Source organism: Streptopelia decaocto, assembly GCF_964273445.1.
Source record: "Streptopelia decaocto genome assembly, chromosome: 2".
Classification (NCBI taxonomy): domain Eukaryota; kingdom Metazoa; phylum Chordata; class Aves; order Columbiformes; family Columbidae; genus Streptopelia; species Streptopelia decaocto.
Window position 1 is genome coordinate 32,639,695 of NC_138655.1, and position 26,890 is coordinate 32,666,584.

The 26,890-nt window shown below is 35.1% G+C and overlaps 1 long non-coding RNA gene across 1 annotated transcript; it reads right to left on the minus strand.

The window, feature by feature from the left end:
* Positions 1 to 1,470: 1,470 nt before the first annotated feature.
* LOC309435928 lies at positions 1,471 to 18,570 on the minus strand. Its single transcript, XR_014183244.1, has 4 exons — positions 18,423 to 18,570; positions 8,417 to 8,557; positions 7,137 to 7,175; positions 1,471 to 3,205 (listed from the first exon to the last, which is right to left on the minus strand). It is a non-coding gene; the product is annotated as an uncharacterized lncRNA (long non-coding RNA).
* Positions 18,571 to 26,890: the final 8,320 nt, after the last annotated feature.

Here is a 26,890-nt window from a genome sequence, read left to right on the forward strand (position 1 = left end):
ATGGAGTCTACCTAAAGGACCTGGCAGGGTCTGCACTTTGCCACACATCTGCTGAATGACTAAGCAGGTACTGGTGATTTGTGAAGGCTTTCCCCCCACATCACACATGCATACTTACCTCCCCACCTGTTTCGAGAAGGTGAAAATGACAGATTGCAAGGGGCAAGTTAAGGTAAAAACTAAGCAGTCTTGGGGTGGGAAACTCAGGAGCAGCTAACCTTTTTGAACAGTTGAGATTGCCTAATTGGTATAGATCCCACTCCCTCAAGAAAGAAGGGTTTTGGCTTTACAGAGGACCAGTCTTAGGCTGGAAAAAGCTTACAGGTTCACAGTCTCACAAAATAAAATTACAAAAATATTTAGATATAATTTCAGAAGACCAACTACTGTCAGCCACATCATTATTTTGTGACACATCAACAAATAAGACTTTTGGATAAGATGTAGACAAGTAGGTATTATACTCTTAGGGAACTTTCTGTCTCATGTGCCTTTGCTCTGAAGATAATTGTCTCTTACTGGGATTGTGCCTAGGCCCGGGAAAAAAAAAAAAAAAAAAAAAAAAAAAAAAAAAAAAAGCAGCCTTTTGGCCTGAAAATATCAGCTTTAGACCTTTTTTGCATTTGGAGAGCTTCATCAGAGATGTGCATTGTAATATGGTATCAGTCTTACAAAGCTATTTAAAGTAAAAACCAAATGAAATGTCAAATGAAAAAATATGAAGCATTGGGTAGCACAACATTTGAGATTAAAGTATCATAAAGTATAATTTGTCTAAAAAGGAAATTTCACTTCTGGTAACAAAATAATTTTATTATGCCCTTCTCTATTTATTTTAAATAATAACTGCATTATTTATAGTTGCGATAATATCCGACAAACTATTTTAAAAGACATGGAAAATACTGAAGCCATTACGTATACAAATGCAGTGGAGTGAAATTTGACTTTGCTACTAGGTGAGGTGAAGAGGCCCAGATTTCCTGGCCTAACAACAGCATTCCTGATAAAAACATAGTAAAATGGACTGAGAAGCCTCTTTATGTTCCTGAACTTCTGGAGGCAGTGGCATAATTTCACTCCTGGTCCAGTACAGAGTGCTCATACAGCTGCTGTAGCTAATGACTAAAGCTGAACAGAAACCACTGAGCATTTGCACAACTTCTCCTGGTTGCCAGCAGAAGCTGAGGTAGCTTGGACAAGTCTCTTAAAGTCATTGCACATAGCACTACCGTCTGGGTAAAAAGTTTCATCGGTGATTTGGGTTGTGGAGTATTCCTGAGAGAACAGAGTGTGTTAAAATGATAACAAGAGAGTGTGTATCTAAACAGTTTGAAACAAAAGAGCCTTTTACTTTCAAAAATATTCCACAAAGATGTAATGTAAACATTACACATAAATATCTAATTTAAAGCAATTAACCTAATACCAAGTGCCACGTTATGAAAGCTAGAAATCTACATCTTGCTACCATCATTTGTGGCAAAACAATGCTGATACAGTGTCGTTAGGACTATAAAGACTGCAAATATTTTCCAGGACGTTGATCTACTTATGATGAAAAAAGATAATAAAATAAGAACAAGAACAGAAAATCTCCCAGCGTTTTGGTGTCAATTTGACCAAACCAGGCAATCCTTCAACTTTTAAGAAGAGTTTAGGAACATGTAATTCTCCTCTCCCCCTAGAAATGATGGCGGCCTGCCAAAAAGGAACAGGTTTTGTGCTAAGCTTCTGCTTAGACTATATTCCTCCTACCAGATTTTCCTGCCAGAGGCATCAGTAGGATTTGAAAGAGAGGGCTGTGGGCCACAGATAGAAATTCAATATTTTTGGGGAGAAAAAGATAAGCCCCAGGAGCTCTCTGTTTTACTGCTCTCTTCACTGTGGAGAGTGGCACTTGATGTGATCCTCACTGTTGAGCATGACACAATACATTTCAGAACTGAAACTATTGGACTGTAGCTAGATTTTGCTTTAGGGTGGAAATAGGTAGTGTTCTAGAATCAAGAAAATACAAAAAAATGATGGGGATGTTGAGTCCTCACAAAGCAAGTAAAGTAAACATAATACAATAGAGCTGGAGGCAAGTTGCAGTACCCACATGTTATGTATACACGCACACACACACTCTTTATTTATTTAATTTTGTTGAATATAAAATACAGAGCATTTCTTGGCATGCATAGCCTTGTTACTAGTTTGTGAATTGCATTAAGTCATCTCATCTGGGGCTTAGTATTCACCCAGGTTAAAAAAAAGAAAAATACAAAAGAAAAAGAAAAAAAACCCAAAACTGGAACCTTATTATATAATTGCATCCCATTCTGAACTGTAAAAGTTCATAATCAGATACTCTTTTTACAGTCAAGCATATCATATCATATCACTAATAGCTGCAGAAACAAAAACCACTTAGAAGGTTTCAGGTAAGCACACTCAGTGTGTCATGACTTCATTATTTCTTTTAGAGGAATGAAACATGCCTGCACACAGAAATGCACAGTTCCAAACAGAAATGGTGCAACTGTATATGTTGCTTTTAGGTATACACTGAAGTGCCAAAATCATCTATAAACTGGGTCCAACAGCCTTACCAACTGATTTAAAGGAGGAGCATTTGTATACATTGAAAGACTCTCAGAAGTATGAGGTTAAAAAAAGCTTCAGAAAAGGGAGGAAATAAAGATTACACAGAAAGTTAAGTCTCTGAGGAAAAAAAAGCCAGCACAGTAATGTGTTAATGTTACACACAGGACTGGAGAAAATGCAGATAACTTTAACATATATGGAAGAAAGTGTTATTGGAAAAGCAGGTCTTTTCTCCTAAACGAAGAAGACAACAAAGCTCACTGTGGCTTAAAATAGTAGGATACAGAGCTCTTTTTCAGAACTCCACAAATATTTGCAAAAATTTTCTGAGGTATTTGCCCAGCTGTCGTGATGACTAAAAGGGAAAAGTAACAGTCTACAAATATTTGAAGAGAGTAAACACCAATAAGGAAGGAGTATAGCACATTAGTATAATGATGGTTGTTTTGTAGTTTAAATTTAAGTAATGAGATGCTATTAAGATCTGGAAAATGTATCTTGACAATTCAGAAAAATTTCCTAACAATGGCATCATATGCCTTTGGAAAAATGGACTGGAAAATGCTTGTCCTCTGGTCAGTTTAAGACACTGTTCTTCCATGCTAATGTTGTTCTAAGTTGCACAGATCATGTCAGCATTCAGTCAATCCACCATCAGGAAAAGAAAAAAAAAGAAAAAGTGGCTTAATATTATAATTTCTATGTGTATCAGCTGAAAAGTTCAAAAATTAGGGAAGGTCAGGAGCTGACCTAATTGTCTCATCTCTTATGTTTTACCTTTTACAACTTCTCTAACTTCATCAAGCTTAAATGTGCAGCTGAATCCAAAGTTTCAAAGTAGCATTCTTTGTAGATGAAACATTACACTGTTTCTTTCAATGCCAGATTTCCATTCTGTTTTAACATTTAATTATGCTAGAAGTTGTTATTTCAAGAAGCTGTGGGTTTGAAACTGATTTATTTATACAAAAATTATATTTGTCATAGTTTTTCAAGAAGGCTATGTGCCCTACTCTTCTGGCTGATTTTTCAAGAGACATGTGGCATAGTAACATTTTCTCCCTGATAAATATTTTTATTAGCTTCATAAACACACTAAAAAAGTTGTTGAAAATGGCAAAAATCAAACAAATTCTAGTGAATTATAACAAAGCTACACTATTGTAATAGAAAACATCTGCTGATGATTCATCATTTTTAGGAAAAGTTTATTGTCTAAAACACTAAGGGCCAAATTCAGAGACCACTGATTTCATAAAAGCCTGACACACATTTCTTTCAAAAAGTCTAGGAATGTAGCTGACATGCAGCTTAACGTATTAGAAATTTTTAATTATTCTCTTTATTTAATTTTCTTTTAACGGAGTTGAAGAGATGTGTTTGGGCTTGGACAAAGCTGAGCCTCGATTTAACAGCACCAAGGGGAATAATGGAGATTTCAGCTTGTCACAGCTGTAAAATCAGAGTGGAGGAGAAGGCCACCAGCCCTACTTCTGAATTGAGTGGGTTGGAAATCTGTCCTGGTGTCCTGGGATGTCCAGGAATACTCCCAAGCCAGTGGGGGTGGCAGGGTGTTAAAGACACGCATTGTCATTTTGGAGATAATTAGGCCATCTGCATAACTGCCCAGAAATTGTTTAAACTGGGAGACATGGAATGAGATGCAAGTATGTACCAGCCCTTCCTCTGAGTATCCTGGGAAGTATACCAGCCCTGTGTATAGGTCCCTGATGGGGACCCTAAGTTCAGCTTCTCTCAAGTTTAGCAAAGTCTTAGTCTGCATTTCAGTTGCAGGAAAGTCACATTTTCATTTTGATTCTGGGAAGTTAATACTGATGCCCATGTATTAAGAAGTGAAGGACAAATAAGTTCTTGAACAACAAATCCTCAGCTCAGCATCCAGCTGTTGACAATTAAAATATATATATATGTAAATCTGAGAATATAAAAAATATTTCATATATATATAGGGTAATCACGCAGCTATGGATACTTTGACATGTTTGGGCAGATCCACTTAATGGATGCTTTTTGTGGTCAGGGAAGCACTGCTAGTTAGGAAGAATTTCCAAGGGAAGGGCAACTTTGCATTGACTCTGTGTTTCATATCCTGAACCCCTATGGCTTTGTTGGAGACAGAAGAATGGTCTAGACATTTCTTCAGTGTGATGCCAGGACCTTTTTATATTGCAATTATTTAAGAAATCTGTAAGAAATTCTTAATAGGTCATTCTTGGTCCTGTTTTGATTTGCCATTTTTCTACACAGAGATGTGGTATATGTTTTGTCTTTAATCTGCCCCAAATGAGCTACAGTTCCCTTTCACTATGAGAAATTTACTTTACAGTCCTCTTTCTATCCAGCCTTTAGTACTGATTTGGACTGAGCCATATCATACAAAGTCATCAGCTTGAATTTAAGGCACACAGCTGCCGAGAGAATCTCTGGCTTGAAAATTGAAATTAAAAGACCAGTAAGAGCTTTTCAGCTAACCTCAGAAACACTGTATACATTGTGGTCAAATACTAATTAAACAGTAACTGAAGTACTAATTAAACGGTCATAACTAAAGGTCTTCACATTCAGTTTCATGCATCTGTATTTTACTGGCATCATCATGGGTGGCAAAACCAAAACTACTCATAGGATCAGAGATTAAATAGCTTTAATTTTGTTAGCTTATTACTTGTTGATTCAGCTGCAATGGTGGTCATTAAAAAGCTACTTTTCAGTCATGGCTAATGCACAGAAGTACCTTGTATCTCAGAAAAATTGTACAGTGAGTACTTCACATCAACTCTGTTCATATCAGATATAAGTGATACTGCAGTGAAGAAATTATTTTCAAGGCTGATTCTTAAAGACAGGAAAAGACAGAAGAGAACAAACTTCCATCTAGCTTGAGAAGCGGAAACATCTCACAGACAGTGAAGTATTTGAACTAAGCAGCAGCTTAGCAGAATCTGTGTGCCATCTCTACTCATAAAAGCTGTCATTTCTGCTGGTAGAAATTCTCATGTACTTTTTTTTTTTTTTTTTTTTAATTTTTTGGATGAGGTGAGCTCTCTGAGCTTGACCAGTTTCAACATAAATAGGATGTTACCCACTACCTTTTCCATGGTTCCTCCCCTGCATATACTAGATTCACCATGGATTTCAAGTGAGCTGAAATTTGATGAACCTGGCATGACTTTCAGGCTGGAAATGAAAGAAAACGCTGATATTACTGAGGTTTGCATAATGCTTTTCAGTGTGAATTCCTTCAAATCCATGAGAACTGCTGTAGAGAATTTCAAGAGACACAAAGAAAACTGCCTAATGAAGAAGCTCATAAACAAAGTCAAGCCAAACAATCATAAAAATATGCATATTTTGTCTAGATGTTTTCTGGTACTGTACATTTACTGTTTTGACAATCATTTTAACTGCTACCATACATCAGTCCAAGGATATGACAATGCTACAAAACCCAATACAATATGTCACTTTCAAGTAGTTAATTTTACTGAAAAATGCTATTGTATTGTTTCAGATGGAGTCCTCTTCAAGGAAATACATTTTTGTTTACTGTCTTTGTCGTGAGCCAAATCCTTTAGTCTTTACTCAGATAAAATTTCCAATTAACTCTGTGTTAGTTTTGGTTAAAAAGAAGGACAAGATTGTCGGCCTTCTGCATGTGAAAATATTGATTTCTAGCTTCTGAGCAAGAAGGAGAAATTTATGAGGTGTGGAGGGAGACTTTGATAAAACACAGGAAAGAAATAAATTCCATTTGAAAATGAAGATGCACCTTGAGTACCTCTGTCATGTCTTATACCCATATCAACGCTGCTCTAGAAAGCCAAGTGTTGGCAATTGACTAAAACTCAAGGAAAAACACTATCAAGTATTGACAATGGCCTCAGGAAAACTATGATCCTTAAGGTAGGAACATGCTAAGAAAAACTCATACTGAACAACAAAAAAGATGATTAAGAATACAGAGCACATATAAACAAGAACAGCTTTGAAAAACTGTAAAGCAAGAATTTAGATCTTTCACATTACACATACAATCTCCAGTTTCTAATTAAGTAGCTGAAAAGAAAACTAATTGGAAAACACAAAAAGGAAGACCAGACACAATATTGAAGTAAATACTACTATAAAGGCAACAAATATGAATTGGACTGGAAATGAAAAAGGAGGTTCTGGGCTACAACAGTATTGTGGACAGGCTTCTGGTGATCTGGTAGAAGTTCTCATGTTCTTTGACTTTTTATTTTAACTTCTTTCAAACAAGATTAAACGTTCTGGCAACTCATGATTGTATTTTCACTTCTTATCATTTAATACACTTGCAGTAGGACAAAAAATGTTATAATGAACTCAGAGGTGGTTATTTAAAATTTAGAATAACAGATCATTACAGAGGCCAATGTAAAAATTAATATTGCCACCTATTGGTGAAAATGGAGAAGGCCAAATAATTCCTAATAATTTGCATATCCCCAAGGAAGGTTTTGGACTGTGTAAAATGACTGGTAGTTACTGGTTTGATTTACCTGATACCAGCTAGTCCATGGTATTGCCCATTGTAGTCTCTGTGAAAAAAACAGCACTGCCATATTACTTTTTACTATGGTCAATGTCACTGGACCCCAAAAAGACTCAAATATACCCCCAAAATATAAGAAAGAAACAATTGTAACCATCCATTATGATATTGTGCAATATCACAATAGCAGAACTTCTCTAACAATACTAAATTAAATTCATTAGCAATCTAACTCATTGGATAGCAGTAATAGTTTCATATTCACGGTCTTCTCAGCTTTGTCTCATTTTTCTTCCACATATCTCCAACCACACAAATCTTCCTTTGATACACTATGTACTTCTTTCCCTCCTCTTCTTCTTGCCTTCTTTTTATTACATCCATTATTTCTCCTTTGCATTTGATATCTATACTTCTCTCATTTGTTCACATTACCAGCCATCTACCCATGCACAAACACATGCATGGTCTTCCCGTACTTCTTGCCTTAACAATCTCTGCAAAATGAGCAGTGACTTTATGATATGCTTTCTTGGAAATCTGCCTTTATGTTAAAGAAAAAAAAAAACTAACACTTGGAATTGTTCTTCTCCTCCTGTTTCCTTCTTCCCCATTTTTATCTCTTTACATTACTTAAACAAGTAACAATGTCATGAGACACACTTTGTCTTCTATTTTTGATAGAGCAACATCTTCAGAAAGTCTGTTCAACACCTGGTAGTACGTGGGTCAATACACAGCACTCTAGGGGAGTCAGCAACTCCATGGACTCCCAAACCCACTTTAAATTCCACAACCCAGAGCAGTTAAGTTTTATCAGTCTGAGAAATGGGGGAGATTTTCCTTCTCTCTTTCCTCTCTTGTCACCTGCACACAGTAACATACCATCAACACAAACAGTAAACCATCATTTCTAAAATGTGTCTCTTAATTACTCAGATATCTTCATAGAACATATCAGCTTGATTTTGGTACATATTTACAAAAGAACTTGCTTGAAATTATTTGGACAATCTTTTTTTCTAAGGCTACCTTTCTAAAATAGTGTCAGTCCTTTCAAGCTCCTCCCTCTCTTCCAAAAGCATAAGGAAATAGAAATGCCTTACAGAGTACCCTGAAGGTCCACAAAGATAGTTTTAATAAGTTCACAGCTAAAGGCACCTTCAGGGAAACTCTGCTGCCAGTCTTCCCTCTCAGATTTACAAGATATCGGTTCAAGTCCCTCAAATGCCTGCAGGTATTGTGAAAGTCTCATGCCATTTTGGTTTTTATAGGTCAAAAACATACCTTAAATTCAACAAGAAAAATCAATAGACAGGCAGTGTAGCCTTGCGAGGACAGCAGTCATGTGCTCCCACCAACACACAATGTTGAATGAGAGGACTTTTTAAATTAACTTAGGCTTCTGGATAAACTCCTGGTTTAGCTCTGTAAAAAAAACCCAAACCATGATATAATGTGAAATAACATGTAAATGTACAGAGCCTCGTAACAAAATTTCTGTATTTCTCAGGGCAGAAAAATACTGAACTCAAATAATGTATTTCAACACAAAGTAATCCAGTCTAACCCTGGGGAGGAGGAGGAGCACATGAGACCCTGGTATCTAGTGATGGTCAATGAAGAAATACCAATTTATCTCAAAAAATGAATAATAAAACGAATAGTTGTTTCAAGAGCATGCTTCAATCCAGAATATATAAGTGATACCTGATATTCCTAACCTGCAGCACAGGAAATGAGGATTTTCAAATTTCCATGTTTAATGAAAAAAATATTCTCACCTGCAACAACACCAAGTTCACTCCATCACACAGTTTCAAGAAACATCAGCAGAATATACTGTATAAGTTACTTCAGGTGAAAAGGTGAAAAGGTGAAAAGAAAAAACACTGCTTCCATTACCCTACTGATTGTAGAAAACATGGAAAAAGCATTCCTGCAGTTTTCACTAATCTTGTATCATTAATAACAATCAGACTGATATAGCTTCATATATTATCTTAGATATATGTGGTGGACATATTTCTCAGGAAGACCTGTGGTCAGCTTCAGAGTGGCCACATTCATGGTCTGGGATGTACCCTTGAGTGCAATACTATCTTCAAACAAAGTATTTATTCACCAAAACTTTTCCTTTCTGTAGAAATAAATAGTTACTTCACTATATACATATATATATTTTATGAATGGACTAATAGATACAAATCATTGCTATGGTTAAGAAGTCTGGAAAAGCATCAAAGTTCTCTTACTACCTGAGGGGTAATAAAAAAGATATTTTAGAAATATTACTGCCCCTACAACAATACCACATAGATAATATGGGAATAACTTTACCATTTACATCTTAAATAACAGAGTTCTGATTTAATGTATTATGCAGCTTCTTTCAGATCACCTCTCTGTGAGAGAGAGATCTGGTAGCAGACTGGGTTACTATTACTATGTGATATCTTGTGTCAAAGTGGAAGTTAAAATATTCAAGAACACTTCAAAATAAAATCAGGAAAAGGGAGATTTTCCTGTAGCTTTCCAAGTGATATGTAAGGCAGGCCACTTTTTATGCTGTTGCTCTTTCTTGGTTTGGTGTTATTTTTCGTATGTTTGGCTGTTGGATTTGGTTTGTTTTTGTTGTTTTGTTAGTTTGTTTGTGGTTTTTTTGTTGTTTGTTTATTTGTTTTAGTTCTTTTTTTTGTTTGTTTGTTTGTTTTCTGTCTTTATTTATTTTGCAGCACCTACCATATAAGCATGGTGGCTAAAGAGGACTCCAATGAAGGCTCTAGTCCTACATTCAGATTTATCTGTTTGGCCACTGAGCATTGTTTATAAGTTCAGGCACTAATTTGCAGAATAATAGAGCCAGAGCCCAGGTAATAAAACAGTGAAATCCAATAGAGGTGGAAAAATGGGACAATCACTTGCAAGAGCCAGTAAAACATACACCACTTTCAGACAGCCTAGTTTCAAGTAGGATGTTCTAGTCTTGCAGATGATAATGAAGCCAACAGAACAGCAGTTTGGGAAAGACAAACAAGGAAATGGAATACCAAAGCATAAAAATGTAGCGGATCAAAGGTGTTGGAGAGCTATCCAACAAAAAATAACAGATATAAACAGGAAGACAGAGTTTTATTCAAATTCTTAATGACGAGGATAAGAAGTTTTCTTTATCCTTCAAAAAGCACACAGTTACACAGAACAGAGGGAGGAACTTAAGTGAAGCAAAGAGAAAACATAGCAGACAGGCATAAGAAAGCATTTGAGCAAGTTTCAAAGCTACTGCAACCTGTATTCTGATTCCCACAGCTCACTGTGAACCTTGGCAGAAAGGAGCAGAGTGCCACGAATATTATTCCAAACCTTGGCTCTCCTCCTAACACACACTGGGGACTAGCAGTGGAGCTGATCAGTTTGGCAACATACACCACCTTGAAATCAAATAGAAAGCTTTCGTCTGCAGAAAATATCCTTAAGAGTTCTGTTCCTGATCCTTTAAATCTCCAAATTCAGTATATATACTGAATACTATACAGAGTACTATACAAAGTAAACTACATTATTTTAGTCTGATCTTGTTTTTTTTAAAAAAAATAAAACCTCGGTCTTGCTAAGTTCTCTCAGGTAAATGCAAGTAGTATTTGGTTGCTGCTATTAGCCATAGCACTGCTGTTCTGTCAGTTCTTAACTCCAGTGTGCATGCCTGGGTGGGGGAGGGAGACCAAAGCCAAATTTATGTGGATCTAGATGAGACACTATAGTCTCTCATGACTTAAAATTGTCCTAGGATTCTAATACCTTAGCCTGAAAAGGAAGAACATTCTCTCAATACACTCCTCGCTTCACATCTCAAGGGAAGAAATGGCACTGTGTTTCCAGCAGGCTTAGATCATTGGAGGAATCTTTTGTTGTTACCGTTCATTGCAAACAAAGCACTGAAGGCCATGTCATTATTAGTTTCCACATTCTTCTCAGCCTCCAAGCTTGAGAGCTTTTATAACATGGGTCTGATGCTGACAGTCTTAAACCTTAACAGAGAGCAGCAAAAGCAAACAGAAATGGGACTGAGAGCCTAGAAAGGAAAAACTGTGATTGTCTTTCTCCCTTTTTTGCATCTGTCCTTGGCAGCTTTTCACTGGATTATTAAGTAAATAATGTACATTGTGTCTAGATGCAAGGTATGTGAAAAGAGGAGAGCACAATGCCTTCTATATCTATGGTATATGTCACAAAGAGTAAATTTACATGAGACTTTTTGATTCAAGCAGCAATTAATTTTCTCCATTCTTTTTAGATTTATTCAGGTGAGTAGATGAGAATGGCATAGGGGCCAGCAGAAACAAAGGTGTCTAGGAAACTATTCTGACAAAGGAGAGCAACATTTATTGCTTTAAAAGGAATGCCTCCAGATCCTCAGACACCTAGACTCGGCTTCCTAGGGCTTCAGATTCTGCCCACTTTCTTATGTTCCTCCCTGCTTCAAAACAGAGAGAGAATTCCTCTCTGTCAAGACGGGAATGCAGTTTCTAACACCAATCTTCAATTCCTGCACATCCTATTGAGAAATAAAAAGATAAAGAAGCAGAGCCATTAGTGAAATACAGATGAAATACAATTAATATTCTTTTTAGAAAAATAGAGAGACAAAAAGAGAAACAATGATAAAAATCCAAAAAACTAGTGACAGAATACACTCTACCCCCAAAATAGCCTTTGGTACTGCTCTGTGAGTTAAACTCTGGATTGTTACCTAATTATTTAAGAAGAGGAAAAAGGACTATCAAAGCAAACTTAATTTGCCTCAACTAGGAGCATATCAATGAATGAATATCTTCCTGATTAAAGGACTAGAGCTGATGTAAAAGATCAGTATATTTAGCATAAAATCAGCTGTGACCAGCTCTGGAAATTTCAGTGCTGCAACAGACTGTCTGTCTATCTCATGTGCACTCAAAGTACATCTTCAGAATTGTTGATGGCACTATTACAGATAGAGGCACCCTGCGTAGTGCAGCTGGTATTGAGTGCCTCACTTTTTAATAGAGGCAGCTAGACAAGACCCCTAGATTACACATCGACCCCTGTATCTTGAAACTCTAAGGAGAAAGCTGACCAGACAAGCAGCTATGATGATCTATTCAAAGTGGTTGAATACTCTCTTATTTTTTGTGTGAAATAAACGTATATGAATGAACCTTTGCTGCCAATCCTACAGAGTCTGCAACCCCCTCCTACTGTTGTCACCTCCCTTCCTCCCTCTTTTTCCCATTCTATAATCCCATTAAAAGACAAATGGGGGTGGGAGGGGTGAAAAAAAAAAGCTTCTGCTTAGTCTATTTCAGGTAGTTTGAGGGGAAAATTCAAATACAGGTGCACCAATTGAATGTCACTATAGGGCTTGTGGATGTGAGCGTGATGCATTTGTCTGCAGAACTTGAGAACTTCACCCAGGCTGGTTGCTTGACACAAAGTGGGTTGAGAGGAGTATCCCTGAGAGAGATCAAGTCCACTTCACACTCAGAAAGCCTTTTTTTTTTTTTCCAAGCTCTGTTCTCTTAACTCCTCCTCTTGTTATACTTCAGTGTGTTTTTTCCTATTTTACCCTGTAGAAGTGACACTGAATGTGGATGAGCTATTATTAAATCAATGAAAGAAACTACCATTTACCAGATATTTTTAACTGGTACCAAATACACTGGTAATGCTTTTCAGTATGATTTCAGGTATATCAGATTACTTCAAGGACTTTTGGTAACTCCCACGATCAGAGAACATATTTTTGTCCTGTTTTATATGAATATCTGTGACAAAATGTGCAACATTTAAGTTCTTGGTGTTTTGGTGGGCTTTTTTTTTTGCATATAATTTCTACTTTTTACTTTAATTTCTTTCAGCACTATCTTTACTTAACCATAATTAGTAAAATGTTTTGACATATTTATCTTCCTTAAAAATAAATTCTGATTTATGTGTAGAATTAAACAAACAAACAAAAGCACAATTTAGAACAAAAAACCCACCCACTTTGCATCCAGTTCTCTAAACAACAATTACCAGGTCATTACAAAAATGTAGGTATGAATTAGGTACATACATGTTTTAACTAGAGCTAGGTTATTCTAATAATAAAATTACTCATTAATCATACATTAAACAAAACCATCAGCTGCAGTATTAAACTACAATGTTTTTCATCTCTTTGCAAAAAGGACTGAAATAATTTAATTAATCCTGCAATATTTCTGACTATAAACAGCGTGAATGCTGGAATGCAAGGCTTAAATCTAGTATTAATGAAATTTCATAAAATTCTATTTCCATCTTGACTTATTAGTCTTCTTGCCTGTCTAAATATGACATTTAATCTATATTACCATTTTAGTCACTGGTCATTATACTTTTCCCTATAAATTCCTATGGCTAGTTCACATTTACAAAAAAAATCTGAACTTGGCTACGGTACACAACTACAACTGCACTTATCTTAGAAAATCTATTTTAGGAACCCAATTATGGGACAATTCAGCAAGAGATTCCACTCATAAATTCAGCAGCCAAAGCCATCAACCCCTATATATCTTATACGGTCCATTGGATGATGGTTAAAAAATAAAGTGATGTCACAGAGGGTATGACACATTGAACTGAGGACTTAAATCACTTTGGCTCTTCTGCACCTTTGTTGTCTGAACTGAACTTGGGTAAGCTGCCTGTTCAGGACTCACAGTCAATTATCACTGATAATTTTTTTCAGCAATAAAATGACTGTAGTATGTATTGCAATTATTGAAACACTGAACCAAAGTGCTATAACTGGCATCAATAATCATTTTGCCTCAGTAAAGACCTGTTTGAACAGTGCTGTGCTTTATTAAATGTTTTAGAATTAAGTTACAGCACATTAAATATCAAGACAATGTGCATAGATGAAAAGTCAGAACATTTTCCTCAGAAAGTATCTTATTTAAGAGTCAAAGTTATGAAATTTGTCAACGCATGTGTTCGTGTTGCCTTATTTCCACATCATTAAATACAGGGTGTAATAGTAACTAGGAAACAAAGACTTTTTGTTCAAAATACACAACGCAAAAGAAATACAGGTACACATAGATTTAAAGCTGCTACTTTATTAAACATAGAGAGATTAGACAGTAAAAGGCTGGGCAGTACAATCCTCGTTTTCCTCCTCACCCCAAAATATGAATCTCTGTATTGGGCCCAGCACAAAGTTAAAAGGCATCATCTGATATAAACAATAAATCAGAGCTGGTTCTATTCAGCCTAATCTTCAGGTCTCAGTCCACGTCTGAATAATATATATATGTATTTTTTTTTCTGTAAGGAGAGATGAGATGTTTCTTAGTCTACAAAGACTTATAGTCCCTCTTTCTCTTTATGGGCTAAAAGTTCCACTATCAAAATGTTGAGATTATTAATCATGTTTTCCTCTAAGAGCTGACCCTTTCAGATTTAGTCAGTGTTGGACACTGACAATAAGTCACAAAAGGAATGAATATTTATTTTTAAACATCTCATTCATTTTTAACTTAAATATAGTGTACCCCAGGGAAGGAAAAAAAAAAAAAATCTCTTACTTCAAATGGGTGTGGTGGCTACACCACCAAATCCAGAAAACAGGATTTGACAATATGTCAGCTTTATAAATGGAAGGAAAAGGATGGAGTGTCCATAGTGACAACATGGTTGTGAGATACTGAAGGAGACTTCAACAGTGAAAAGCAAACAGAAATGTAGCCAAGGAGTTCATTGAAATATCTTTTTACATTTAATAGGAAAAAAAACAAGGTAGTGCCTACTCTCCCTCAAAATTGTGTTGTTCTGAGAAACAAGAAATGCTGAAGGACTTGAAAAGAAAGCAGGTCTCTTCTACTCTCTCCTTGGAGACTCTCAGGGGTAAGTTGTCCCCTGCTTTTCTGTCCATATTGAAGAAAAAAAAAAAAAAAAAAAGGAGAAATTATTTTTTCTACTGTTCATTATTTTACATAATTAATATTCCTGAAAAAATATATATAAAAAAATGAAGAACAAATAAACCAACCACGGAGTCTTATTATTGTTACTACAGTTTTCAAAGGTGGTTTGGGGGTTTTACAGAAACAGAGGAGAAATGCAGTCTCTGCCCCTGACAGCTTACTCATAGTAAAAGAAACAGGAGAATTAATAAATAATCTAAGCATATAATTATAGGCAATTTTGAGTCAATGCAAACAATTCACATCTAGATTAACATTACTGCAAAAAAGCATTACTGCCATTTATATGAAATAACAAATATAGAGAAATTGAACTTGTAAATTTTAATATTAAAAGATGTCTGTGAAATAATTACATTAACTTTGAAATCAGATTTTTGTAAATGTATCACACAGCTTTGTTTTGGGTAATGTACACTAATTTAGAAAGGCTACCAATGAATCATCTTTAACCAATGAATGACTTCATCAAAACTTTTGAAAAAAATCAAAGCATCAATATTTATTTTCTTATTTTCCTGCTGCCTTCTTTGATCTAAAACCACAAATTCTTTCAGCTCCTGCTTAATGCATTTGCATTCACCATTTAAATACTACAGCTTAACATATTCATACTTTAAAAAACCAGGAGGTTAATAATCATATTACTGTATGCTCAATATGAAGCTTTCTATGATGGTTGAAATATTCATGGATCCTTGAATCCACTTCATTTTCTCAGTCTTTTTGTTTCACTTTCTTAAGTTCTCAACTGCTTAATTTAGGAAGAAACTTCAAAGATGCAACTGACATCTTTGAAGAATCATACGGAAACTGAATCTGAATAGCCCTTTTTACAAAGGCTTGAATTCAGGATCTAACGAAGCTCAAAAAGCAAATGACCCTGTCACTGCTCCTTATACAAAAAGGGTCAGGCACAGTTTTGCATCTACAGTATCACTAACTTTGAAATTTTTTCCATCTGCAGAGAAATACTCGGTTATAATGACTTCAGTGATTGTTAGCCTACTGTTTATAATGAAACTGAGAAATTTTAACATTAGCCAATTTGAAATGTATATCTCATCACAATCTGAACTTGCTCCTAAAACGATTGTTCTCTCTCCATAATCCCATCTTTTTCTTGCTAAAAATGAACTTTTAAATTAGATAAAAAAGATGTAATTTCAAATAGTCCTCATAGTAAAACTGGCATTTCACACATTAAACAAGAGGAGGAATAAGTTCTTGGTCCAATATTCACCTCCTGAATAAATTTCATTGCAGTTTGTCTTGACACAAGCATCCTCATTCCACTGACCTTTATTTTTCAGTCTACAGAGGCTGAGACCACACAGCTTTGGTGCTGTTATAGCTAACTGTACTTAAACTTTGTGTCTGATCAACTTAAGTGTATTGGATTTGAAAACAGTTAGTCAATTGTTTCTAGTCCCTAGGTGGTGGTTTATGGTAATGTTTGCATCAATACTAACAAAAGCCATACTGCAGTACAAAGTACATCAAGGAAATGAAAGACAAGGCTGCCTGTTGTCAGCTCTGTCTACAATAAAGGCAGGACTCAGAGCTAGGGCAGAGATCGTTAGAGAACCACAAAAATGAATGAACCACAGAAATCGTAGGGCTGATGGTTCACATCAAAGGTTTGGGGACTGGCTAATGGGCAAGGTTGCTCACAGGCCACAAGACACATAACCTAGACTCATTTGGCCATACAAAAAGGTCACAGAATGAGAAAAAAGTACGTAAGACAGTACAATATGGTCTCGTGGTAAAACTATGTAAGAATGGAAAAATGTCGTTTATCTTACTGTTTAAAAGTTTATTAACTACAGTCTGCTCTTAGTAACACAGATTTGTATTCCTCAATCACATCTATAAAACCTATATTTACAGTTTCCCCAGGACAGTATTATATTACAGACTGCTTAGAATAGTTTTCAATCTTACAGGCAGAACATCAGAATATATTATTTTCAGTTCAAGTAGCAAGCAGCTAATTAAAATATGCTTCTTGCAGATTCTATAAACGTTAGCAGAATTTATCAAATAATTTATTAATTTCAAATGGTATCACATGTGTAAAAAAACCCTAATACTACAAAGAAAGCTAACCCGCACAAATAAAACAGTAATGATAAAGAAATAAATTTTGAAATCTTTCTCACTTTGTCTAGACCTTTGTTATCATGCATAATTTTAGAAAAACAATTAAAGGAACTAAATGCTGCCATAATATGACATATTCATACAATGGCATCTATTAATGTAAGAATGCAGTTATCCTTTATTTGAAGCCTAACCTTTGGATACCTGCTGTGCTGCTAGATGCTAGAATGTCAAAGAAAAATAAGTGAAAGCATATCTCATCATGGGGTAAATTGCCTGTTGAAAAGAAATATACTTAGTTTCTCATTTGAATGCTGCTTTCTGCTAAAAAAAAAAAAAAAAAGAAAAAAAAACAGAGGTAAAAAAGAAAACGGAAGGATTGCTATCAAGATAAAGACTAAGCTTTCCTAACCATAAACAAACAAAAAAATCCCTAAGAAGCAAAAAAATAAAAAAAATCCCCAACCCACCCACAATCGAAATAAAAAGAATAAAAATATTCCGTTTAACAAAAAGTATAATCCAAAAGGAAAAGCAGACAACATATTCTCTTGTTGTTACTTGCTTTTTTTGGTCTGTCTTAGGCTTTTCACATCAATGCATGAGATTTCAGATCCACAGCAAGTAGCAAGGGAAAAGTAAGTATGATAAAAACAATAGGCATACTGTATTAATAACTTTTTGAAAAATAAAGTGGGAAGGAATGTTTAGGAAAAAGAGCTATTAAACTTTTAACATCATTTACATAGAGCATACAGAGAAAAAATAAAAACATTACAAGTGCTCTGAACTCTGTGTGCTACATATGGTTATTAAAATGCTATACACTACTTCTACTGTACATTCCCCTGTTAGTAAAGAAATAATGACTCTATACAAGACAAAATGTAATTACAAAGCTGTAACATTTATATAGTACACATTTGGAGAGAAGTAACAGAACTTAATATTCTAACTGCAATTGTATAAATATAACTTCAAAACTGTTGCTCACTTTTTGTTTGTTAAGTCCATTAAGCCATTCCTAGCTGAAAGTTCAGAAACAATTATCATGGTTCTTAAATATTAATACAATAAAATCTAGATTTTAAACAGGTCTGAAATAAAGAAAAGATTATAATGTACCACCACAGAATGCAAAGCAAAAATAATACAGATCCTTTAATAACCATCACTAAATTTACTTGACCTACCTTATCTGTAGCAAAATGCTAAGTCCCCCGAGAGGCCTTTGACTAATTTTCCTAGTAAATTCTTCAACGACACATACACAATCAAGGTTTCTTTCTCAATTCACTCATTTTACAAATACTATATCATTTTCAACCTTTAGAGATTACATTCAAACTCCCCTAAGCTTAGCATATTGAGTAAAGAAGCATTTGTACTTTAAAACAGGACCATCTGCATTTCATTAACAGCTTAACCACCATCTTGTCTACAGATAAATACAGCATTATTAAATCTGTTTTTCAGAAAGTAGTTATTACTCTGAGTTCTTAAGTTGCATCAAATTATATTCTTATAATATTCCAAAGCTGTAATTTAAAGAGTTTAAAAAAATAAAGGGAAAGAACATAAGTATCTTTCTGAGGCAAGTTATTGATGCAGCTTATAATAATGAGGCATAGTTTGTACCTACTTTGCAAAATTTCATTACAGGAAAGAATTGCTCCAATTTTATACAAAAAACCCCAACCCATTCAAAATGACAAAATGTGTTTGGAGAGAAATTTAAAAAATTCAAGGACGTTTGAACGTTAGCTGTCATTATGGTCCAGTTCACTGTTTATTTCTTTGGTATGCATCTCCTGACCTGTATATAAAATTCATAGTTTCAGAAGTGACATGTGCAAGCCTTGGACAACTGGGGAAAAGGCATATTTCCTGACCTTGTAACCATAGCAACCACTTGCTGATTGGTAGCAGGCAGCCTTTCCATCCTTTACCACTGAAGGCAAGTATGTGAGATTGCTGGCTTTGTTTGTGGCTCTTGCTTTATTTACATGCAAACATTAATGTCGGCCTTAAAATCCCTCTTCCTCTTTTGTTCGTTTGTATGTTTTTGTGGAACATTGTCTTAGGAGAGTGGGAAATTAAAGACTCATGTTACATAGTTTTGCAATCAATTTATTACAAATATTAAAGCAATAAGTGATTCCAGTTTAACACATACACATGCACTTTGAAGAAAGTTCAAGAAAGATCAACAAAATTCTCCCATTTGTGCTATTAAGGTGTGCTTACAGCAAAAGATAATGTTTTATAATTTATTCCAGCTTGCAGGAAAAAATCATATTTTTTTTAATGCACTTCAATGGGAACCTATTCATAAAACAGCATTTCATTCCTTTTCTACTTTTTTTCTTTGTCATTTTGATATTGAGGAGTAGACTGAGTAAAATGTAAATTACAAAATATGTAATTGTGGAAGCTGTATCATTCTAGGACTAAGGTTCCAAATTTTCCCTTCAGCATCATATTAAACAAGTTGGAGATTCTCAGTCCAGCTGAATTCTTTGTTGATAGTAGCCAAAAACACAGCTCCCTAAAGCCTCTACTACAGCTGCTTTCTGCTATTAAAAAAAAAAAAAAAAAAAAAAAAGACACCAAGTATAATTCAGCTTGATATATAATCTGTTCAGGAGTGGCAAAGACTAAGCATGCATGGACACATTTTCTTCTTATCCTGAAAGAGGCTGCATCTCCAGGTCAGGACTGTTGTTAGTGATAGGGAGGTAAAAGAGAAGTCCACTTAGCCAACATCTTACTTACACTATAATAAAGTGTGCACAAAAGAAAGAAATCACTTCATGATATTCCATTTCTAAGGCTATTGTTTGAGAAAAAGAATTGATTTCCTTATATATAAATAGTATACAACATGTTTAATTTAATAGGTATTAACACAGTAGAAATAACTAATAATATAAAATAACACATTTTTTTGAGTAATTATTTTGCACTTAACTAGCATTTATACAGGCATCTTTTAAGCACATTAATAATTACTTTATGATGGGTTTACACATTTTTTTAATTCTTTCTATTAACAGGATGAAGCCTGCTTGCATTCTTTCTCATTAATTGCTTCAGAAATCACTATTATTAATTACCAACAAATTAGAAGTTATATTAATGCAGTAAGAACATTGTTAAAACATAGTTGCAGGAATTCTAGAAGGTAAAAATCCTTTACCTCCTATAAAAGGATTGCTACAGCATGTTCTAAAGTTTACATGACTTTAACAGGCTTTTTATATTTGACGTGACATTACCATCCATACACATAATCAGATACTACGAATGCAAATAGATTAATTCATTTTATATATATGTATATAGACATAAACATTTACATACATACAATACGCAGGCCATGTGAATATACATGCTGAAATGTTAAAACAATACGTGTTCCAGGTTCATTTGTTACAAAATATTAAGTAATGCAATCAGCAAAGCGTTTTTCTAAGTAGTGTTAATACATCCACTGTTTTCATTAATATATTTAGGGTTCTGTTCTGCAAACGTGTGAGTTTACCCACTGAAACAGTCAAATTTAAGTCACTTGATATTTTTGATATTTTCAATTATTAATTTGCATGTGCTTTCCAGAAATCAGGTCCTTACATTTGAAATGAGAAATTTAAACTTTCACTTTGCAATCAGATCTAATAAAAGAAGATTCATTTCAAGTGTACAAGCCTCTCTCTGGGACCTATTTAAAGATCCTCTTATTTAAAACTCATCCTTACTTATTTTCTTTCACATGTAAAGGTCATTTTCTAGTGCACTTAAAGAAAAAGAAAAACTCTCCAAAGAAGACATGCTCAAGAAAAACATTACTTATTTCTTAAATAGATTAGTTTGCAGCATAGTTAATGTTTTAAATAATTAAATTATTCATATAATGTTTTATCAATGAATATAGTGATTTACTATGACCTGGCACAGACATGCACACTGAGGAAAAATATCTCTTTCAAATAGTTAAATTGCAGCCCCCAATAGAACGTAAAAGAGAAGATATGGCTTTGTTAAATTTTCAGTCCTTTCTTAATATAAACATTAAAAATCCCCAGATTTTGAAAGGACAAGTAGCTTAGGTTAGTGAAAGATTTTTCATTTTTTACATAATGGTTGTACTTAGAAGTAATTTTTTTTTTACTAGAATGCTGTAAAGTTCTCTCTCAGCTCTGATGTACTGTATAAAACATTTCTTAACTCATTAATGTCAAATATAAATTAGTTTTATATTGGAATTTTAACAAACCAGGCTCTACAGGCAACATAAAAAGCTAGACCATTGTTAGAAATGGTGTAAAGCCAAATGCAAATTCAAACCAGGTATCATTTATCATAAAAGATATACACACATAAAAAAAAGGACACAGTGCACTTTCTTGGATATCTTGAAAATATTGCTGAATGGTATGTAATACTATTAGTAACTGGAATTTTGTAAAAAAAACAAACAAACAAACAAAAAACCAACACAAAACCCAACTGTTTTAATTGAGCCAATGCAAGGTGATTGTACCCATGTTATTAAAATTTCTTGGATATAACAATTCTGGACTATGCTTAATATGCGGTGTTGGAGTGTCCTGAATATGATTTTTCTCCATGTATATCCTTTGAATATCTGAGCAAGCATGTTGTATTGTATTAATATCATAATTCAAAGGGAAATTTATTAAGCCTCCCCCCTCCCAATATTCCCATCATAGCTAAAAGTTGCAAATTCTGTATGGCAGAGCCTAGACAGTAATATCAAATTTTAATAACAATTTCTCTTCTTCAGTCAGTACTATACTGAAGAAAAGCATAAATTGCTGTGACTGACCGTTAGTTGTTAGAGAAGCAATCTGGCTTCTCCACACCCTTATTTCAGTGTATCTGCTCTGTCCCTCAGCTGTATTAATGATAGCATGAAAGGTCACATGATAAACGAGTGACAAAAATATCAAAACATATTAGCCTGTAGCTTTGTTATCAGTGTATGGCAGAGATGACAGAAAATTGTATTTTTCCCCTGAATAATTTTGTGTTACATTTTGCTGGCTAGGCAGAGTGAATTAGGGAGAAATTTCTGCCTCTGACTGTTTGTCTCTTTTTCTGACATACTTGAAGTAATAATACACATTAATAATAGGGAATAGGCACAGGGAAGAGGTAAGAATTCAGGAGAAGACTGTCTGTTTCAATTTTGCACAGTGCTATCCTTGTTTCTTTCACAATAAAAATTTTGTTGAAAAATATGCACAGCACCAAATGTTATTAACAATATTGATAATGATCTGCTGTATCTTATGGGTATGGCAACTGGAAGACACATACAAAAGTGAAATAGAAAAATAACTATAAAGCAATGAAGTTATGTTTCCACCCAGTTGTATTTCTGACCACTACAAATGCACATACTCACTAATTAAATAAAGGCAAGCGCCAACAATGCTTGATCCAGCTCATTGTGATGGAGCCCTAGTAATTACGAATTAGAGACAGATATTACTCCTGCTGGTTTAAAGGCTGGCAGGAGTTGCAGACCCTGGGGAGATGAGGTTAGCAATCTTTGAAAGAGAAAATAGAAATTGGCGGGAGCTTAATATCTTATGGCCTATCAGTCTCTATGGTCAGGAGTTAAATTCATGCCATATCCAAGCTCCTTTTGCTGCTGGCAAACAGCATCAGTGGCAACTCAGTCCTTAAGCGCCTAGCAGATCAAAAGCTGTTAAATAGAACCATTCTGAAAGGCACGAAGAGAGGATCATAAGCCAAACATGAAAAGTTATATAATTAAAACCTTAATAAACTGATAGTATATACATATAGATGGAGTATTAGTGATCTACAGCAGTACATGTGAAGTATGAATAAAAAATGAAAGTATTTTACTTTCAATGAGCATATTGCTTTCAATAAGCAAGTGTCACTGGGAAAATAAAACAGGAGTCTGTGAATCTTTACCAAAATTTAAAACTGATCTTTAAAAACTTTCTAAAATGTTTGCTTAACTTTTTATCACTGTTATTATTCATTTTCATGCACCTCCATACTTCTAATTTCCATCTGAAAACAGAACTGCAGAAATACTTCTTAAAAAGAAAATTGTTCTTGCAGTATTTATGATCTGACTTGGAGGAGAAAATACCAGAAATCTCATGTGAGAACATTGTTCTCATGAGATTTCGAACCAATTTTACAGACCAACACAGTCTGAACAGTTGGCATCTATTCCCAAACTCCAAACCTTTTGAGATATGTATCTTACCACAAATGCCTTGTTATATTGCGCAGAAACTGCAAGTGAATAAGGGAGTATGTTATATCCTTCAGGAACTCTGAGTAAGGAGGTAGTAAAACCTGGAATCCTACCTAAACTGTCCAATTTATCATTTTTTGTTTGTTTGTTTGTTTAAAACAGTTACATATATGTGTATATATTTATATATATGCATATATGTGTCACTCTGTAAAGAAACCCTGATATCATTTGTGTACAAAGACAAGCATCTGTTAGTCAAGGCACTGTACAAACAGATAAGAAGAACCAGCCTTTGGCCCAAAGAACTTACAGCCTAAATAATTCTTATTTGTGGTTTCGGTGTTCTCCCTCACAATATATTCCAAAGAGTGGCTATGTATAACAAGCACCCCCACCCCCTGCCCCCAAATACTCTCTACATCCCTGCAATAGCTGATTTTTTTTTAGCTAGAGTTCTTTTTCTTTTGACATATCTCATAGTGTTTGACAATATTTATATTCAGCCCAATACCATTGTTCCAAGATCCAATTCAAGTTTTATAGTTACAGGTAATCAAAAGTCAGGGTTCTGTTTGGGATACCTCAATAAGTCTATATTCAACTTCTTTGTGTGCTTCTACAATCTTTCTCACATCCTTCCCCAAGAGTAAAGCTGGTTTGATTTATTTAAATAACTAAAATATTTTATCTATTTACTAGACTGGTTCCATGTTTCTGAAGTATCTCTCTCTCTCTCTGTACACATATATACATTCTTCATACATGCATTCTTGATTTATATCAATTACTTCTGCTCAAGCACTTCCAATATTGCTGGTGGCCTCTGTTTCAAAGTTTACGGAGTTTCCCAAAATCTACAAGGACTTCTATGTGCAAGAAAGCTGAAACTTACTGAAAACATTTTCCCTTTTCTGTTTTGTTTTGTTGAATTCATCACTTTATGTTTTGTATTTTGAACTGGAGCCCTTCATTATTCCCAAACAGCTTCTATATAAAGTACAGTGTGAGTACACTACATATACTATTACACTAATTTTCATTCTCAGCTTCAAAGAATAGCATTCAAATTGTTCTGTAGCTAAAATTAGATAATTAAATTCTACTACAAAATTACCAGACAATTTATGAGAAAAAATAGAAGTAAAATCTCATCATTATCAGAAAGCACCTGATTCTGCCCTCCTGGGGTACATACATATATGGCAGAAATGCTTTTAAACAAGTGGGAGCTGAAGCAATGCTCATGGTATAGGCATAAGCATAACAGACTGAAGAACTGAGATACAAAACGTATATTATTTGAGAATACAGTCATCTGTGCCTGGGTTGTCCTGTAAATGGAGACACTTTTGGGTTGTTATCCATTTCATCCCTATAGTAAATATCTAAACTATGTGAGACAAATCACCCCTTAAAAATGTGTATTTCTCTCCACTGATTAGAGGGACGATAGGATGGCCAGCAGAGATGCTGACGTCTAGCACAAGATAAGGCAAATTCTTAGACTACATATTATTGGTTTGTCATTACATTCTTCATATCCGTAATGGTGAGGACAAAAAGGGAAAAAATATTTCTCATTACTGTAACATCATTTTTTTTCCTAGTGGTATGAAGAAAATGTTGCAGTGTTTCATTTTCAGCAAATAAAATTAGTCTTTGAATTGCTTCCATCATCTAGGTTCTGTAACAGCCAGAGTTTCCAGTATTTACCAGTCTTTATTTGTTTGTACATTTTATTAGTCAAAAAATGAATTACATCTTTAAATGAACTCAAGTAATAAACCCCAGTATTCCTTAGTTGCATTAAATTGCCAGAGCCATATATTTGCATATTTTCTAAAGAAAGTACTTTGAATTTGGTGTCTCTGTCTTTTTATTGGCTGTGGCTTTTCTCAGCAAAATCTAATACTCATTATAGCATGAGTAAATTAAGCTGTTTATGTGGCCACATGACCACATAGTATATCTGAAGCCTGAACCAATCCTCAAGGATTATAAATAAGGTCCAAAACTTTCTACTCCCACAAAAACCTTCTGACTTCACTGTCCGGGCCACTTAAAAACTGACCCGCATCACCACTTTTTCTTAGAGAATTGCTGATTCTTATTTAAATCCTCTGTTTAACCTCCTTGGAGATGTATTTTGTTCAGCACATTAAGTTGACCATCAAATGCCCTAATATGATAAAATCGTAGAATCCTAGAATAGTTGGTGTTGGAAGGGACTCTTAAAGGTCATCCAGTCCAATATCCAGTCTATATATACATAGACAGATATATCTTCTTTTATGAAGACTCTCGACTTTTTTCAGTACTGTTCATCCCTAGAAATAATCCACGTTTACTGTCCATTGCATAGCTCCTCTATCAGCCTTTCTGTCTCTTAGGGGTGAATCCCAAGTTCCTTCTACGTGGCCACACAGCCATAATGACAGATAAGTCTTTTATTAGCATGAATCATCATAGCTGGATCACGATAAATTTCAATCAGGATTCATACATATATTTTACTCCAACTCTTTTGCAGGTCAAGTTCACCTCTAAATACTACTTCTTGTGTCATGTAGTCTCTTTTGACTCCACTGAGACATGATACAAGTCAGGTGATTTGATGTCACTGTCTTGAGTCACCACTCAAGCCAGTTCAATGTAGAATCGTGGAATCATTTAGGTTGAAAAAACTTTGAGGTCATCAAATTCAACTGTTAAACTAACACTGCCAAGTCCACCACTATGCCATGTCCCTAAGCACCACATCTACATGTCTTTAAATACCTCCAGGGATGTGACTTGGCCACTTCCCTGGGCAGCCTGTTCCCCGCCTGGCAACCCTTTCTGTTAAGAAGTTTTTCCTAAAATCCAGTCTAAACTTCCCATGACACACCTTGAGGCCATTTACCCTCATCCCTTGTTACTTGGGAAAAGAGACCAATATGCATCTCACTACAACCTCATTTCAGACAGTCGTAAAGAGTGATAAGGTCTCCCCTTAGCCTCCTTTTCTCCAAGCTAAACAACCCCAGTTCCCTCAGCTGCTCCTCATAAGACTTGTACTCCAGACCTTTCACCAGTTTTGTTTCCCTCTTTGGACATGCTCTAGCACCTCAATGTCTTTCTTGTAGTGAGGGTCCCAGCATTTGAGGTGGTGCCTCACCAGCACTGAGTACAGGGGGATGATCACTTAGCTACTCCTGCTGGTCACACCGTTTCTGATACCAGCCTGGATGCTGTTGGCCTTCTTGGCCACCTGGGCAAACTATTGGCTCATATTCAACCGGCTGTAGACCAACACCCCTAGGTGCTTTTCTTCCACCAGGCAGCTTTCCAGCTACTCTTCTCCAAGCCCGTAGCACTGTATGGGGTTATTGTTACCCAAGTGCATGATCT